At 40.7% G+C, this 19,568-nt stretch overlaps 1 pseudogene; it reads right to left on the bottom strand.

The window, feature by feature from the left end:
* Positions 1 to 4,171: 4,171 nt before the first annotated feature.
* LOC102967032 lies at positions 4,172 to 17,481 on the bottom strand (annotated as a pseudogene).
* Between the last annotated feature and the right edge of the window lie 2,087 nt (positions 17,482 to 19,568).

Raw genomic sequence — 19,568 nt, 5'->3', positions numbered from 1 at the left:
GATAAGGATTGCATTGAATATGTAGATTGCTTTGGGTGCTTTCATTCATCTTTATCAGTGGTATACTATTGCATGAATATACCACAACTTGTACACTCGTTCATCCATTTTTTTAATGTTTTTAATGTTTATTTAATTTTTGAGACAGAGACAGAGTGCGAGTTGGGGAAGGACAGAGAGAGAGGGAGACAGAACCTGAAGCAGGCTCCAGGCTCAGAGCCATCAGCACAGAGCCCGATGCAAGGCTCAAACTCACGAACCGTGAGATCATGACTTGAGCCGAAGTTGGACGCTCAACCGACTGAGCCACCCAGGCGCCCCTCATTCATCTATTGATGGGCATTTAGGTTGTTTCCAGTTTGGGACCATTACTCTAAAGCTGCTGTGAGTATCCCTGTACTAGACTTTGCATGGCCACGTGCTTTCTTTTCTTTTGGGTAAATTCCTGGGAATGAAATGTCTGAGTCATATATTAGGAATAAGTTACCATTTTTAAAAACTCCCAAACTGTTTTTCAAAGAGGTTGTAGCATTTTACATTACCACAGGTAGTGTATAAGAGTCTTTTCCTGGGTATCTTCATCAATACTTGATATGGAGAAAATCTCTGTGGCCTGGGGTTAAAAATATTTCATAGATACAATATCTAAAGTACAATTCATAAAATAAGTAATCGGCAAATTGGACAGCATAAAAGCAAATCTTCTCTTCAAAAGCACTGTTAAGGGAATGAAAACCCACAGACACAAGACAAAGCACCTATTGATAAGTTCTTATAGACAATTAAAAAAATCTCTAAAATTCAATTTATAATAAGAAAATAACAGAAAGATTTCAACCATTAACCAATGAAAATATATGAATGGCAAATAAATCCCAATTATGTAAATTAAGACCATGATGGGATACCAACATACATCTATGAGAAGGACTGAAAGTAAAAAGACTGAGCTGCATTGGTTTTAACTTTTCAATAGGTTAACATGAAGCTGTAATAAAGTATTAAGAAAGATCTATGCTGCTTACTCAACTTCCCACAGAGATAACATTTTGCAACACTAACAGCGCGACCAAGAGATTGACAGTGATGTAGTCTATAGACTTCACTCAGGTCCCACCAGTTTTGCACACACTCACTCATTTGTGCGTGCTTTCCATTCTTGGCACTCGTGTAGGTTCATGTGTCTAAAACCCTAGGTAAAAGACAGAAATCTACCTTGCAGATTCCTTGTGCTGCCCTTTTGCTCCACTAAGCCACCTCCCACCTCTGGGAACCACTAACACGTCTCCATCTGTAAGTTTGCCATTTTGTCATTTGCATTGTTTTTTAAAGTTCCCATGATCACACCATAGCTGCCCCAATCCCTTGAAATTTGTTTGGTTCCACGTATTGGCACTGCTAAAGGTGCTAACAGAGTTGAAGAGAAGCCTCTTGAGATTCTTTCCATTTGTGAAATTGGCAGTAAAAATTAAGAAATGCATGGGGGGTGAAGCCAAACTTAACAACTTTGCTATTGACAAGCAGATTCGTTTCAGATGTATTCGTCAAAAGACTATAGAAAACTAACCATCTAAAACTGCGTCCTATTAAATCTGCTTAACTGAACAAAATGTAATTATTTAATAGAACTAAATAGCACACAAAAACTGGAGACGCATTACCCTAGAGAGTTCCACATCGCTAGGATATTTGCTTCAATGTCACATTCTGGATAGGTGCATGCCGGCAAGGGGTCTGCCCACCCCGATTTCCTCTCTTCCTTAAACCTATTGTCACATACTCTTGTGTGTGTGTGTGTGTGTGTGTGTGTGTGTGTGTGTAATTCAGGTTTTATTGCTTATTAATTATGTCATTCCATACAATTTTAGGTCAACAGACTTTGAAAGAATACACTGGGAGTATTAGATGATGGAAATATAGACGAGAAAGCTCAAGTGTTTTACATAAATAGTAAGAGGCAGCCGTGCGACCATTGCCCCCAAATTTGTACATTTCATACAAAAAGATTAAAAATAGTCCATTGGCATGTAACTAGCATTATTCTTTGTCATCCATGAACCATAATAAGCCTGAACAATTTCAGAGTCTTCAGAGTAAAACAGTTTGCTGCGCCAGCAGATGTAGCCGGGTCAGTTTCTTTACAAACAAGCAAACAGATCAACACAACGAAAACCACTCACATAATCCCCAGAACAAAAACTGGCATATTCCAGTGGCCTTGACTTTTCATGTTTCTATGATATTAATTCAAGATATAAAATGTGATCCCACTTTTGAAAATCAGATTACACTTCTTCACCACCAATGGCATTTGCTTCGTAATTCAAACGATTTAACTGAGCCTAATGTTAGCCCTGTAAAAGCCACGGATACAACTCAAACTGCTCTTGTGCGAAGGAAACATCTTTAAAAGTCAATTATTCTTTACAAACTTCAGACCCAAGGTGAACAGGTGTAACTTGAGGAACAACAGTCTACCCTTCGAGATACCACAGTAGCAAGTGTTAAGGTTTTAAAGCCAGGGAGCTGGAGCGCCTGGGTGGCTCAGTCGGTTAAGCTTCTGACTCTTCACTTTAGCTCCAGTCTTGATCTCACGGTTCGCGAGTTCGAGCCCTGTGATGGGCTGTGCACTGATAGTGTGGATTCTCTCTCTCTCTCCCTCTCTCTGCCCCTCCCACATCCCTCTCAAAATAAATAAATAAATAAAGTTACAAAAAAACCCAAACAAACCAGGGAGCAAATGCAGTCACTATAAATCACACATATACATCAATAACTTCCTGCTTACACCACACTAATAGTTACCCTATTCATGATTTTAAAAAATAACCAAGCACATACTATGATTCAGCAGTTGAAAAAACCTCAATGTCTATTATTATGAAGATGCTCGGGCTGAGGAATATGTTTGGATATGTGAAAAGAAATGGGACTTCAGTTGTGGTTTTATGTTAAGTCATTTAGAAGACCTCAGTTACCAGACAACTCAAAACACACACTAGCAGATTTTATTAAAACCATTGTCTCCAACAATACAAAAATGAAATATTAAGGCATTCGTTACTCCCGTCTTGGTATATGCAGCAAAGAGAAATGCTTTCAGTGGGAACCGACACTTCTGTTCAAAAGGTTTCGAAGATATTTGGCACGTTTACTTCCATATTCTCCCATTCTATATACCACTGAAAACTCTCGTGGGCAAGTATCATGACCCAAACCAAGAGAAAAGTATAAACAGATACTCATTTACTAAAAAGAAGTGGTTCACCCTTGAAAAGTAAAAAGGAACTGCAAAGAATATTATGTCTAAAGTTTAAATATTAGTATTTAAGTTTATCTGAAGCAATTTATGCTTCAGTCATTAAGGGAAAGGAGATGAATTTTATTAAGACGAGAAATCTCTTAATATGGCTCATGCCGCAAAATAACTGTTCACTCAGTATTCTGCTCCATTGGGATGAGAGTTTCAAAAGGGCTTCCTAGTCCTTTAAAAAAATTACCTCCACTAGAATAATAAATTAACATTCATTTCCCCCCATTTGGTCCCTTAACAAAGCTCAACCATCTTTCTAAAGTATACTAAACATTACCATCTCACCTTTTATTAAGGCAAGCTTGTGAAAATAATTTAATACAACCAGATCCCTTTGTGAACTTTCAGCGTAAAACACTTTTTTTCTATAAGCCACGTGCAAAAAAAAATCTGTTTTATAAAAAAGCCACCTCAATACCAGAAAAGACTACAAAAGATTTTGAACCAAGTTTACTTTTTTAAAAAAAAAAATTATTTATTTTTGAGAGGGAGACAGAGCATGAGCAGGGGAGAGGCAGAGAGAGGGAGAAGCAGGCTCCAGTCTCTGAGCTGTCAGCCCAGAGCCTGAGGCAGGGCTCCAACTCGTGAACCGTGAGATCATGACCTGAGCCAAAGTTGGGTGCTTAACCGACTGAACCACCCAGGGGCCCCTACTTTTTTTTTTTTTAAAGAGAGTGAGGGGGGAGGAGGAGGAGGAGGAGGAGAGAAAGAGAGAGAGAAAGAGAGAGAGAGAATCTTAAACAGGCTCCACCCTCAGCCTGGAGCTGGATCCAGGTCTGGGTCTAGGTTGGATCCCAGGACCTTGGGATTATGACCCGAGACGAAATCAAGATTCTGATGCTCAACTGCCTGAGGCACCCAGGCAACCTGAGCCCAGTTTACCCTTTAAATGATGCTCTTCTCTTGTCTCTAACTCCAAGCACTATTCATCATCTTTAGAATCAGTTTTGCCTAAATGCCTCACCGCATCAACCCAGTCCCATCCTTGAGGAAGATCTCCTTTGTGTTTTGTTTTGTCTGCCAATTTACATTTCTGGGCTTTTGGAAGTTGTTCTTTTTTGTCTTTTTTCTTACCTGATGCGGCGGTAGTAGGAGTTTCAATGGAGACAGTCCTGCTGATGGGTCTCGGAGAAGCAACGGGATGATGATTCTCCACGAACCGCTCTTCATTGTCCAACGATGTGTAGGTCATAGTGGTCCCAAGACTGACCTTCCACTGCTTCCTGTGATTGGATAACATGCTCTGCTTTACAGTTGATGATATGGGTGTTGTTAAAAAAGGCGTTCATAGAAATCATTGGAGGCGTTTGGGGATATGTTTCTCTCCAGGAAATTTCTATTAAGAGGGTTTTGGGATCACCATATTCACCTCTCCTAAGTTGAAATGCACTGGACTTAATTACCAGAAACTTCAACTCCTTGATAAACACAACACCGTGCTTCGTTCCATCTCCTGGTCTTCGTTGGCACACATCACATGGGTCGTGGGACATCCTTGGTCTTGGAGCAGCACCCAGCCACCAGAAGGGGGGTCTGGTGGTGGGAGCTGGGGCCACCCAGGGTGGGGCGCTGAGCAACTGGGGCCACATGCTCTTTTGGAGTCACTTTTTTCCCAATAAGCTTGACTGCCTCTTTTTGTTGCCTCCTCTTGTGAACAGGGAGCCCATTTCTTTTTTTTGTTCTTTTTAAATTCTGTTAATGTTTATTTATTTTTGAGAGAGAGAGAGAAACAAAGCATGAGCAAGGCAGAGAGAGAGAGGGAGACACGGAATCCAGCACAGAGCCCGACATGGGGCTCGAACTCACAAACCGAGAGATAATGGCATGAGCTAAAGTCAGATGCTTAACTGACTGAACCCCCCGGGAGCCCCAGGGAGTCATTTCTAAGATTTGTCTTCTTTTCTTTAAATAGCGTTGTTGCAGCACCTCCAAAGAGGCCTTTTCTTTTGCTCCTACATAATTTTGATTGACAAAAACTAATGCCTTTCCTCGGTGTCTCTGTCTATATCACGTAGGATGTGGGATAATGGTGTCCTCACATTCTGATGGAAATAGATTTTTTATTCATTGGTTTCTGAAGTCTGTGTCTTTATAAATCCCAAACTGGAAGTTTCACCTCGGAAAGCCAGGTCAGGCCGGATCACCCACCCATGGACTTCACAACACTTTCGCCACACCTAACAGCTCAGATATACATGGATTTATTTTCCTAGAAATACAAATATCTCTCAGCAATGTGCTATCTATTTGGCTGAAAATCAACATCTCACCATCAATTTTAGTATTTACTTACAAACTGTAAATACAGTTTGTATCCATAGGTAGACAAAACACCTAATTAGGGGCTAATCTCAAATTTCGCCCATCCAGCAAGCTGCACGATATGGATCCATTTCCAAAGCACCTTTAAATTACTACAAGTGAAATTAAGTAAAAAGGCAGTGGCAACATTTATTTTTCTTTTTTAGAGAGAGAGAGAGAGCGCAAGCAGGGGAGAGGGGGGGAGGGAGAGAGAGAGAGAGAGAGAGAGAGAGAGAGAGAGAGAGAATCCCAAGCTAGCTCTATGCTCAGTGGAGGGTCCCAGCTCCATGCTTGATTCCACAACCCTAGGATCATGACCTGAGCTGAAATCCAGTCGATGCCCAACCAACTGAGCCACCCAGGCACCCCAGTGACAATTTTTGAAAGACACCTAGGCACTGAGTTCTCTCATTTGAAAATGAACACATCTTCCCTATCCCACCGATGGGGTAACTTTAAAGATGAAATGAACAACAAAAGGGAGATGAATGGGTCTAGAAGAGTCTGCAGCGGATGATACATCATATTAAATTGTGTTTCATTGTGATGAGCAATATTCTATTTGTTTCAGAAAGAAACACTCCCATCAATTCCACCTGTGTCCTGCGCCTGTGGCACTGTTTTCAGTATAGTGTCCCCTCACCCCATTATCCATTGACATTTAAATTCCAGCTCTATTTTTATTCATAGTCTTTATTTCATTTTCGGGTTTATTGACCTCTTTTACAGCTTTGTGCTTACGATTGCTATTTTCAACTTTATTACCTTTATTTCTTTAAACATAATACGCATGGGTTTCATGGGCTATGATATATTCAGACATCTGATGTGTTTGCGCATCTAGGTTTTATTTATTTGCTTATTATTTGCAGATTGTTCTGTTATACTGTATCTTACCTTTGGGGGAACACAGATGAATAATTTGAGATTATTTAGGATTTCACACTTTCCTCCAGAAGATTTACATTTGCTCTTGCCAGACTCTTGGGGAACTACCAGTCAGGGAGCACCTCAAATCAACAAGCCGAGCATCCCTGGACATTCAGGCATGCATGTTCTGGAGGAGCTGTGTTGTGTCTCATTCACCTTTATTTTCAGAGAGTAGACCTCTCAAGTTCCGGCTTATCGCGGGACTGAGCCTTCTGTTGGATGCCCAACCTTCCGTGCGCTCTAGACCTTAATTTGGCTCTGTCCCTGCACAGAGCTATGAAAATGGAGGTTTAAATTGGTCCAGATTTTCATATTCTTTCAGGGTAGAGGTTGCTGCTTTACGAGGTTGCTGTCCTGTTTTCTCACCAATAAGGTGTCCTGGTAAATCCTTGCTATTTATTTGATGGTTGTAAGATTTTAAAATATGTATTTTATCCTTTGTGATTTATACTTTTCAGCAAGAGGTTTGGTCCATATTACCTAATTTGCCATAACTGGATTCAGAAGAGGGAGAGATTATTTTTAATTATTTACGCAGAAGATAACAAATTCTAACCCCAAAGAAACTCAAGGTTTTTATTTTCTTTCATGGCTCACCCACTCTTACTCTTAAAATACAATGTGTCAGGACTTTATTTTTAAAATACCGTGAGATCATATATTCCACGGGACTACATTGTCCAATGTTATTTGGACATTTTCTTATAGAGGTAAAAAGCAAAAAATTCTTATAAGCCAGTTTTTAGTAAAGCATTTTCTTAGACTTGGGTTATTTTTTGACAGTAAGCAACTCAGTACCCAGAATGTGCTGAAATGTACATGCTTAGCTGAGTGGTTACTGCTATTTTTGTTTATTTTAAAATAAGACCGTTGAACAGGAACCACATTTGTTAGTAGACATAGTGCATTTGAAAGCTGGCTTTGAAAAATACCTTCGGGGCGCCTGGGTGGCTCAGCGGGTTGAGCTTCCAACTTCGGCTCAGGTCATGATCTCACGGTTCGTGAGTTCGAGCCCCCCGTCGGGCTCTGTGCTGTCAGCACAGAACCTGCTTCAGATCCTCTCCCCGCCCCCTCTCTTTGCCCCTCCATCACTTGTACTCTCTCTCTCTCTCTCAAACATAAACATTAAAAAAGTACTTTTAGGGGGCGCCTGGGTGGCTCAGTCGAGCGGCCGACTTCAGCTCAGGTCACGATCTCGCGGTCCGTGAGTTCGAGCCCCGCGTCGGGCTCTGGGCTGATGACTCGGAGCCTGGAGCCTGCTTCCGATTCTGTGTCTCCCTCTCTCTCTGCCCCTCCCCCGTTCATGCTCTGTCTCTCTCTGTCTCAAAAATAAATAAATGTTAAAAAAAATTTTTAAAAAAAGTACTTTTAGGATCAAGTCTCCTCTTAGTTTCAAGTTGTAATTATTTGTCAAAGTTATTTGGTGGGTTTGTCTGGAAACTCTCTGCCAGCACACAACGTAAAGGAGCTAGTGCTGACGTCGGCTTAGTGCGGAATATGTTCATTCATTTGTATGTCCTGTTCTGACTCTGCTGAATTGCCTGAGGTGTTCTCTTCAACGCAAAATGGTCACAGAGAAATAATTCTGTGACCCACTACCAAACAATTCAAGGCTCTAAGATAAGGCCACCGGTAGGCTCTTAACGCCAGAAAGACTGTCAGGTGCTTACCGTGTTCGGCCTTGCGTTGTCTCAACTGCGGGACGCCTCCCTCCCCCACCCTTGTTCCCACATGTTGCTTTTTCGCATGTCACGTGACTAGCAAGGACCAGAATAGCGTTTTGTCCATTCCGCACACACTGGGAACGTCTCAGTTGGGGATTGCATTCACTTGCGAGGGAGAATTCGATCAGTTTGTGACTTAAAGAAACTAGGGACATCCTTTCTCTCATACAGCAATAGATCTAGTGGTAGGAGGTTGTTAGCTTCGGTTCTGGGCTTCCATTCTTTTCACTTTCCCTCATGGTGACGTGGACGTTATTGCAGTTCCCATCGTCACATCTACATTACAGACAGTAGAGAAGAAGGCAATTCCACACTAATGCTTGCACCTCATTCGTTGTACGGCAGTGAATTGTGTGGTCACACTGAGCTCAAAAAGACTCTAGGAAGTGAAGTTTCTAGGTTCCCAGTTCCAAGAGTTGAGAAAGGTAATCCAGAAAGGGATTGGGTTCAGTATTTGAACTCCTCCATTTTGTGTCATGTAGTCTATGGTCTATGAAATCATGCCAGCTTACATGCAATGCTAAAGATTGCAATTTAAAACAAAGAACTTTCTAGAATGAGAATTAATAATAATAGCATTATTGACCACTTCAATGTCTATAAACTGCAATAATCTCTTGAGACATATATCACTGTGTCACCATTTTGCAGAATGAGGATACTACACTTGAGAGAAGCTTGGTTATCTGCTATGCTTGCATGCCAGAAAGTAGGGGAGCTGAAAGTTGAAAGTGTAAATCTAATGCCAATTAAACTTTAACAAGCCATCCCTACAGTCTTTCTTCCTTCTTTCCTTCCTTCCTTCCTTCCTTCCTTCCTTCCTTCCTTCCTTCCATTCTTTCCTTCTTTCATTTTATAGAGAGTATGAGCAGGAGAGAGGGGGAGAGAAAAAGAGAGGGAGAGAAAGAGAGAGAGAGAACCTTAAGCAGACTCCACACTCGGCATGGAGTCTGACGCAGGGCTCGATCCCACAACCCTGGGATCATGACTTGAGCCGAAGTCAAGGGTCAGATGCTTAACTAACCGACTGAGGCACCCAGGCACCCCCATAGTATTTATTTCTAATCTCCTCATTTAAACAAAAGTACATTTGGGTCTCATAAAAAAATCTCTGAAAGATATTTTATTACCTTTTAAGCCAGTATGTAAATTAAACTATGATTGCGATCTTTATCAGTTTTTTTTTGTCTTTTCCATCATCGCTCTTGTCTTTCAGCTTCCAAAAAAATGGAAAAAAATGAAGGAAAATGTGCAATAAGCTGCCACACTATGATGCTTATAATTAATAGAAACAAACATTAATTTAATCCTAACAATAGACATAGAATCTTGACTAATAAAAAAATAAGTAAGTTGATTCTTGATTTGAGGATTGAAAGTGCCCACATGGATTTAGTCATTCAATAAATATTTACTGAGTTCTTACTCTGTTCGGTTACCAAACATTGATTTTGAATTGTCACCAATAACACTTGATTGGGTAAAATCACCTGGACGGATGGCAAATCCAGGTACTCATTTTTAAAATTTAGGTAAACACTTTTTTTCAAGTTTCTAAAATCGTGCAACACATCAGTTTAAAACACAGGGACTAACAGCGGCAGTGGTTGATCACGTCTTAACATTTTTTGGGTGGGTGAACGGGGCAGTTGTGCTGCTGCAATCCCCCGGGAACACTCATCAGTTGTTTTCATCTGATAACTTGACTGTGGTTAAGGCTACAAAATGGCACCCCTCACCTGGCCAGTAGTTGGTGCTGTCAGTTGGGCACCATTCTCCAGTAGGGTAAACCGGGTTTTTCCCACATCACTGGGGGTTCAAGAGTCCAAGAGGGTGAAAGTGGAAGCCGTAGGGTGGCTGGAGGACGAGCTAAGAAGATGCACTAATGATGTAACTTCACTGCATTCTGTTGATCAATGCAAGGCACAAGGTCATCCCATGTTTAAAGAAATGGGAAAAGGGTTCCACCTCTTGCTGGAAGACACGGGAAAGTCACATGGCAAAGGATTTGCAGAGACGGATGGGAGAATCACTGTGGCCATTTTGAAAGCGATTTTCCAGAGTCCACCCTCCAGCTACAATAATTTGTTCACGTGCTTCTCCCGTGACAAATACTCTCAAGCCTTCCCCCAAGTTATATCTCCATTTTGATATCAGGCTCAACCTCCAGATCCTTTCCATTTTAATTAAGTCTGAACGTGGGAAGACTCCACAGGGGCAGCAGCTCTTCATTCAGACATCTGTGAACAAGAAAAAAGACGCATATCATCTGTGCCTCAAGCCCTCAACACTCAATGCACAAAAGGAGAGACTGTAAGCAGCAGTCACTGGTTTGTATTAATTCTGAAATCCACCTGGGAGTACGTCACTGAGTCCCTTCAGCAGGGGCAGAGCTTGTGACTATTTCTGCTTTCCGGGAGTGATTCCTTTATTTATTTTTGTTTTTCAGCTTTGGGCTCTGCCTTCTGGACCCTCAGCTCCATCTTCCAATGCCACGTTTGAAAACAGTCTACCGCACTCTTCAAAAATTTGAATTATTGTAAAACATAGAGCAGATTTACTAGAAGGACATAAAAGGAACATAGTTTTAAATATTGAGTTATGTTTAATGACTCCTAATTGCTTAGATATATGTCAACGGTAACTTACATCTCAGAAATGACTTTAGGTTTTAGTTGGAATAAGTGTCTGGTGTCTTGGGCAGTATTTTCTGAAACAGTGATGATGTTTATATTCCAGCAACATCTAAGGGGATACATAACCCTTTTTAAATATGCTACATGAAATCTGTCTTTGGGGGCAAATAATTATATTTCACTTAATTGCTAACTTCATGGATAATTTCCAACTCAACTAAATTAAAAAAGCATTTGTTGAGCCCTTATTAGGTGTTGAGCATTGTCCAAGCTCTATGGAGATACAGTGAGGCACTTAGCCTGATCACAGGGGATGCAGAAAGCAGCAACTCATGAAGGACTTCCTGGAACAAAATGACTAAGCTAAACCTGAGAGAATGTGAAAGAATGCCTTCCAGGAAGAAAGGGGAGCATTAGCCAAGGTATGCAAACTTGAGTTTATGTGGTATACTCAGGGGACTGATACCCTGCACTCAGCGTTAGATTCAAACGCCAATCTCTTTCAGAAATACTCTCACAGAAACACCCGGAAATAATGCCTGGTTATTAAGCATCCCCTGAAGCAGAGCCGTAACTCCAGAAGCCCTATGGCTGAAATTGCTGAATTACAAGGCAAGTTGAACTGTGAGCCTCACAGGGTGTCTATTGCTAAAGTAAGGGCATTGATTTGGAAAGAATGGGATACTGTAAGCTGGGAAGGCACTGATGAAGCTGGGAACAGTGAGCCCCTAAATTCTGATGTGTCTTCTTTGCCAGTGGGGAAGTCCTCCCTCCTCCCAGTGGAATTGGCTCCTCCCCTCCAGCAAAATGTCCTCCTCAATCAGAGGAGCAGGGTCATCCCCATTCATAGTCAGATCTCCCTTTCCACTTGACTGAGGAGATGAACCCTGCGTTTTCTGACAAAACCATAATCACCTCTCCTGAGGCAGCCGTCATGTAAGACAGGCTGAGTCTCCTCAGGACCCACTGCCATCACCTCTCTTTGCTTCTAGGCTTAATTTGACTCAAGTTCCAGCAGGCCCTTAAAGGCGAGGTGAGGTGCACCCATGAGGAAGGGGATCACACTCCAAGAAAAGAGTTTTCCAATTTATACAAACAGACAGCAGGAGAACATATCTGAAATGGCCATTGAAGGGTATGGGGTAACAGTAGAAGGAATGTGAAGTTGAATTAGGCAGGATTGATTGATATGGGCTCACCAAGCAAAGATTCTACGTTTAATGTTGCAGGCTGGGGGGTTAGAAGGGGCCCCAGTAGACAAAAGCATAGATCAAAGCACAGTCCACTGTGAGCAAACTGGAAATGTCTTACTTCCCTTGGTTTAACGTAGAGGAAGGGTTTCAATGGCTCAGGCAGATGGCGTTGTGAGAATGGATTTGTCATTTAAGATCTACTTACTCAAATGAACGGTTCAAGAGATATACCTTCACTAATACTTTGAGCAACAAATTTGTGAGGGTATTCCCAGCATCCTAGAAGAGCTCTGTGATCACTCTTATCTGGGGGCCAGACCTTACAGAGGGAACCACGGCCGCTCAACGGGAATATTTAAATGTGATGGAAGCAATTGCACCCCAGGGTGACAGGACCAAGGGGGCAGCACTCAACAGTCAAAGGCAAGGTGGAGGTAGTTACCGCACTGGACAGCAGAGTTAGAGCAATAATCAGAATCATGTGTCTTGCATAGACCTACGGTGTTTCTAAAAATGAAGTAGACAGTAAGCCTACTAAATTTGTACTTGATCTGTATAAGCAGACAACGTCTAGATCAAGTGAATACAAGTCTTACTCAAATCATAAAAATAGGGTCATGACCCCTCAAGCAATTCCCAGGCACGACCCAGTTTACAGACCCAACACCTTCAATAAAAGGAAGGCCAGATTTCCTCAAGAGAGGACCCCACTAAACTACTGAAAGTTTATACTGGCAATCTTTCTTCCAGTCTTCTCCCAAAGGGATCTATGGCCTTTTACCAGTGTAACTGAATTAGGGAAAAGGAAATTGCATCTTTCAGGGACTCCTAGATACTAGCTCTTAACTACACTGAATCCAGGATTCCATCTTTGGTTATTTCCTAAATTCTCGAATGCATAATTGGCATAGACGTACTTAACAGTAAACAGAATCCCTACACTGGCTCCCTGACCTGTGGAGTGAGGACTACTTTGGAGAAAAAGACCAAATGCAAGCCATTCAAACCGCCTCTACCTAGAAAAAGAGTAAATCCAAAGCAATACCGCATTCCCGGTGGGATTGCAGAGATTAGCGTCACCACCAAGAACTCAGATTTTCCTTGCTAAAAATGTCTTATCTGCCCTTAAATGATACCTTGATAAAATACAGTAAGTATGAATTCCTGAGAAGATTTAATGCATGAAAGACATAAAAATACAGGGCCATTTTTAAAAGTTACTCGGTAAAACGGACCAAAAAATTACTCTGTTAGAAGCTTTTCTAAATTTGTCACGTACTGTAATGATGTCAACACATCCTGGTAGTAACAGCTTCCAGATAGGCACTGCACCACACTTAGCACCCCGGCAGGACGCTGCCTACGTTTGGGTTGGCAAACACCGGGAAAGGCCCGTGGGAGGGAATTTACAGCTCACCAGGATGCATTCCCGCCAGTGTTGGCTGCACTCCTTAGCCTGCAATCTTGGTTGTTGTTCTTGTCTTCATTTTTATGTAGTTTTTTTTTAATTTTTGTCTTTCAATCCAGCTTTTAGTTTTTCTCAAAAGGAGTATGAGTTAAATACCACCTGCACCACTCTAAGTAGAAGGAAACCTATTCAGATTGTTTTTAGTATTTGTTTCTTTTTCCCTTCACCCATTGCACCTTTTGAAAGGCAAGGATGGACTTGACTCTATTTTAAGGTCAATAAATTACAGCCTATTACATGGAGCTTGATTCTGTTAATAAAGTTTTGTTGGAATACCAGCCGCACCCCTTCCTTTACTTGTCATTTATGAGCGATTTCACTATGATGGCCCAGTTGGGGTGTTTATGAAAGAGACTGTATGGCCTGCGTACCTAAAATATTTACTCTCTACCCCTTTACGGAAAAAGTTTCCCAACGTCTGCTCTATTTTATGCATATTTTTTGTAACTGCCAGAATTTTCAGGCATTCATGCAGTCATGTACTCATTAAACAATTTGTTAAAAGCTGCCCGCATACCAGGAACTGAGCAATATTTCTGAGATACGAAGACAAAAATACAATCTTTTTATGTCGCACACGTACGCTGTGCACAATAATGTCTATTGGCTGAGTTTTAAAAGTTTTTGAGTATTGCATTTATTATTCCAAGTTGGAAACTTTATTTATATATTATCTGAATCCTTTGTGTCCTCATTATGATTTTATTTCTGATATTCTCAGAAAGAGATGAGATCTAGAACATACAGTTTGCTCATTTGGTCATTCCAACTCATATGCATTACTTCTTTTATGGTCGTGATCTTTCCTGTAAACATACGTTTATATTTTGTATTAATATAAATGCAAATATTTCAAAAGGTGTACTTTTTTGTTAAATATCATAAAAATAGAGAAACCTTTAAATTTCTGTCTGGCGAAAATAGAGCCCATTTGTTTTTCTCTTCCAACATTGTCCAGACTTGAGTTTCTCATCTTACTAATAAACATTCAAATAATAATTGTGACGAGGCGGAACATTTCCCTGCTAAAATAGCTTCTCATTTGCATGGTACATTTCTTCATTTCATAAACTGTCTTAAATTGAGGATATATTATGATCCAAATGATCTATTCTTAATTTTTTTGGAATCACTTGTTTTCTTCACACTTTTTAAAATAAGATGACGATCTGGAATCTGACCCTGTCTGTTGTCATATCACAAAAAAAGAAAGACTCCCTAACGTACAATGGGACTGAGCTGACATCACGTAAGCCAAAAGCAGACACCTGGATCTCTTGTTTCCTCTGGAAGCCTTTTATTCTCTGCCGTTGTCGGCAAGAACTGTCACCTAATAAATACACATGATGGGAGATTCATGAATCATTGTAGCCTGAAAACGTGTTTTTGAAGCAGCAGAAGTGCAGTTAAACACAGTTTCAATAATATCTTGGAAGAAAATAAGAAGCAAACCTGTGGCATCATTTTCCAGGCAATGATAAATACGTGTAACGTCCTCCAACTTTTCCATCTCACACTTAAAACACTTCCTGGAAGTCTTAAGAACGTGAATAAAAGGTGTAGCCTGGGAAATACAGTCCATGGTGACAGAGGGTAGCGACACCTGCGGTGAGCATGGCCATAGCAGAAGGTGTAGACTTGTTCAATCACTAGGTTGTACACCTGAAACTAGGGTAACACTGTGTGTCAACCAAACTTCAACTTTTTTTAAAAAAAGGAATTTGGTCTAGGAGTCTCACTCTTGATACACTCTTGACATCTGAATGTTTTTTCTACTTGCTTGACAAGGTAGCATTTTAACGCTTAGCTGATGTTTCACGAATATTTAATTTATGTTTATCAATTTTTACATTTTTTCTTAACAGCAGTATAACAATTACCCAGGAGCTTGTTAGAAATGTAGATTCTCAGGCTCCAACCCAGACCCTTTGAACTGGAATCTCTTTAACCCAGATGCCCAGGTGATTCACATGCACATTAAGGTTTGCCAAGCACTGGCTGAAATTCTGAAGCTGGGGGGAGCGTGAAATCATTTCCAACAATGTTGAGGAGAATTCCTAGGGTATGGTCTTCTTTTGGAGCAGGACCAATGGCTTTGGTGTGGGGCTAAAGAGAGGTGGGCAAAGGGTGGGAGTTGGGGGTTGGCAGGGAGAACTGAACATGGCTTGTGTTTGCCAAGAGACCCTACTTCCCCTGGCAAGGGTCTCCTGGTTGCAGAAAATGTCCTTCATTAAGAGAATGCAGGAGTCGAATGCTTATTTTTGGAATATTCCTTATTGCTCCACGTGTTTTTTGGAGCACAAGCAATTCCAGAAAGCTTCCCCCTGCTCCAGGGCACTTCAATTCTCCTATGGGTTAGACCTCCCCTACCAGGTGGATATCATCTGAAGGTAGGACCCATGTTTTGTTATGTTTGTTTGTTTGTTTGTTTGTTGTTGTTGGTTTAATTTATTCATTTAGAGAGAGAAAGAGAGAGAGAAAGAATGTGAGCAGGGGAGGGGTAGAAAGAGGGAGAGAGAGTCCCAAGCAGACTCTGCACTGTCAGTGCAGAGCCCAACCCCGGGCTCGAACCCAGGAACTATGAGATCATGACCTGAGCCCTGGTCAAAGGTTGGATGCCCAACCAACTGAGCCACCCAGGCGCCCCAGGACCCATGTTTTTTAAGTCTCCACATGACTAAGGATAAAACCAGGTACATAGTAAGTTCTAATTAATACATGTGAAAAGGCAGAAACGAGAAATTTTAGAAGGCTAGGAAACTGACAGGCAGGAAGGGGAAAGGAAGGAAGGAAAGGTCTCGTGCATAAGATTAATTGGTAAATTTGATCCAGATGAAGAACTTTACAATAGAACTGAAACAAAATAGCTGATAAAATGACCATAAAAAAGGCTTAAAGCTACTAACAGAGTATTTGTATATAATGTGCCATTTATTCCCTACCCCAATCCTCTGAAGGGGCTACCAGCATGAAAATCACTTTAGAAGAGTGATGCACCATACTTTGATGTCTCACCTAGACTTTAGGCTTCTATTTATATGATTTAACAAACCATTAACATGTCTGGCAGCCACATCACAGTTTTATCATGTTAATTTTTCTGTCAATCAAAACCCTTAATTTTTTTTACACTAATTACTTTAAGACAGGTACCATCTCCCTTTCATATTGGCTCAGTTCAAACTGAGAACCGCAATACTTTTATGTCCATTCCTGTTCAACTTCGTGTGGTGGATGCTGACTTCTAGTCTAGTTTATTGAGAATTTTTTAGGGTATTTATCTTTTTATACCATGAATTATCGTCCCATCTTAATCCTGGGTCATCCACGCATTTGATACGTGTGCCCCCTATTCGTAAGTCAATAATAAGCCTCCCAAAAGAAGAGGACCAAGGACAGAATGCTGTGATCTCATTAGATGCTTCCTTAAAAGTGAGTACACACCCAGTAATCGAGAATCTTCAGCTATGGTTTTTCCACCGACTACAAGTTCACTTATCCTGTCTTTATTCTCTAGTGGGTTAATTAGGAAAAATGGCACATTTTGTTAAATGCCTTTTTGATCAAGTTACAATATTTCTATTTCTTTCCCCTGTTATAGTAGCATAAGGGGTCACAGGAAAGGAGGTTTTTCTGGGAATTAATTTAGTATATATTTTTGAACATCTGTCTCTGAGCACTGTCTTGTATTTCACAGACGCACCCTAGTCTTGAGGGCTTTTTGCTTCAGTCCTGAGTAGTCACAAACCATCCATTTGGCAATCCTCTCGGGAGCTGAAGAAGACTGTGTGTATGAAGATGAAACATGTGCTTCCTCCCCAAAGAAAGTGGTTTTCAATCGGTTCTCCGTGGAGTTGTAGGTACTCAACAGAGATGTCAAGAGGATCACTTTAATAGACAAAGTCACAGGGGCCATTTTTGTGGAAACTTAGATTATGTTGTTTAGACATATTCCTTTTGATCGAGATGAATACAGGGATCGAATTAGAAGGGAATTCGGGGGGCGCCAGGGTGGCTCAGTCGGTTGAGCGTCTGACTTCAGCTCAGGTCACGATCTCGCGGTCCGTGAGTTCGAGCCCCGCGTCCGGCTCTGGGCTGACGGCTCGGAGCCTGGAGCCTGCTTCCGATTCTGTGTCTCCCTCTCTCTCTGCCCCTCCCCCGTTCATGCTCTGTCTCTCTCTGTCTCAAAAATAAATAAAACGTTAAAAAAAAAAAAAGAAGGGAATTGGGGTATCAGTCACTCTTGTCTGGTGATATCTTTTCTACTATCTTCAACTATGATTTAATTCTTTCAGAGGTATTTATCTTTTATAAACATAGCTAATATTATCTCTTCCCACTGGGCTGTCAACTTCTTGGGGAAGGGGAGACAGTTTATTCTTGTTTTCAAACTCTAGTACGGCACTTAGTCTAATATTGAAAGACAGCAAAAATTATTGGAGAGAAATGAGGCAGACGATGAGAAGTTAGAAGATCACAAAACCAACAGAAAGTAAGGAAATCTCAAGAGAAATTGTGCTGGAGATCAAGCAAATTATGTAGCTCTTAGTTTTGCCCACGGTGCCCGTTGGGCCCATTCGAGTCCTGTAGAAATTGGGGCACATTAGATTATCAAAATCACCTGGCTTTCAGCCTTTTGAAAGATGATGTAAGAGCAATCAAATGTAATTTTCAAATTGGAACCGGACCCAAAGATGACATTAACTGCTGATTCAATTAAATACCAGGTATTTTGCATGCTTGATCTCACATTTAATGCTCAAACATCCATGAAGTGATTGTTTCTGCTCTTCCTCTCCTACAGAAGAGAAAGGGAAAGAAAAGCATGGAGAGGGTACGTAATTTGCCCAAAGTGAATAGTGGAGCAAAGGCAATACCAGGCAACCTGCTTGGAACACCCCATACTCTCAACTTCTCAGTCTGTGTTCCACCGTACCTGATATAGAAGAGTATTTAATACTCACAATCTTTAACACAGTATCCCAGTGGATTTATATTTTGGTCATGTGATCCTACTCCTTTGTCTCAGTCTGCTCTAGGCTCCCGTGTGCTACCTGCACAGGGAACGGAAAATCGCTGTCTCTTGGATGTTGGGATCATCACACAGAAAACTGCAGTCTCCTGGGGGTGTTGGGATGTCAAACCATGCAGAAGACTTTCAAGGATGTTACGGGGACAAATTACATTTACAAAGAGAAAAATTGTGTTTTACATAAAAGGTAATCATACTGCTTAATGTAAAACAATATGAAATATATATGAGCACCCATATGTATGTATTGACATGTAATATTGATTATTATTTATAATCAGTTAGACCTGCAAACTCATTATTTTAGTGACAGGATTAGCAGAAGCATATGTGAAAATGTAAATACCTAGAGGCACCTTTGATGAAAATTTATACCCAGATGGCCAGTTTTATAACCATCCCTGCCAAGGTGAGAGTACTTTCTATGTAATGTGTCAAAAAATATATGAAGATTTTTTCCCCAAATAGAGCCAGATATAGCAAGAAATCAGGAAAGAGGACAATAAAGCTAAACCTAATTCCAGTTCAACATTTATTATTTGACGGCACAATACTGAAAATTCTAAAATATGGACTTTACTGACAAAAACCGTTAAGTGGCTAGGGGTTCATCATGAAAAAATACTGTAGTGATTATGCTCCATTTCTGACTCTTTAAAGTTCTTTCAGCAAACTGAAAACTGTTCCAAAGATATTGCATGAGTATTTGCTCCTGGTGAAACATATATCAACCACATAATGTACAATTTCGAGTGAATATGCATTATGTGCTCACTCGATATAACCACTGAAAATTAATTCTACTCAACATGTTGTAGCAAAAAAAAATCTTCTGAATATATCTGTTAAATATCAATAGACATTTTAGTAAAACCAGCTTCACAAAGTCTAATCCTGAATATTCAAAACTAAAACAAAATGCAGTTTTCATTTTACCAAATATTTTTAATTTAAATTTTTTTTTAAATTTT

The sequence above is a fragment of the Panthera tigris genome, chromosome C1, assembly GCF_018350195.1.
Source record: "Panthera tigris isolate Pti1 chromosome C1, P.tigris_Pti1_mat1.1, whole genome shotgun sequence".
In the NCBI taxonomy this organism is placed as follows: domain Eukaryota; kingdom Metazoa; phylum Chordata; class Mammalia; order Carnivora; family Felidae; genus Panthera; species Panthera tigris.
The sequence above is the reverse complement of the archived record's forward strand: the minus strand, read 5'-3'. Positions and strand labels throughout refer to the sequence as shown.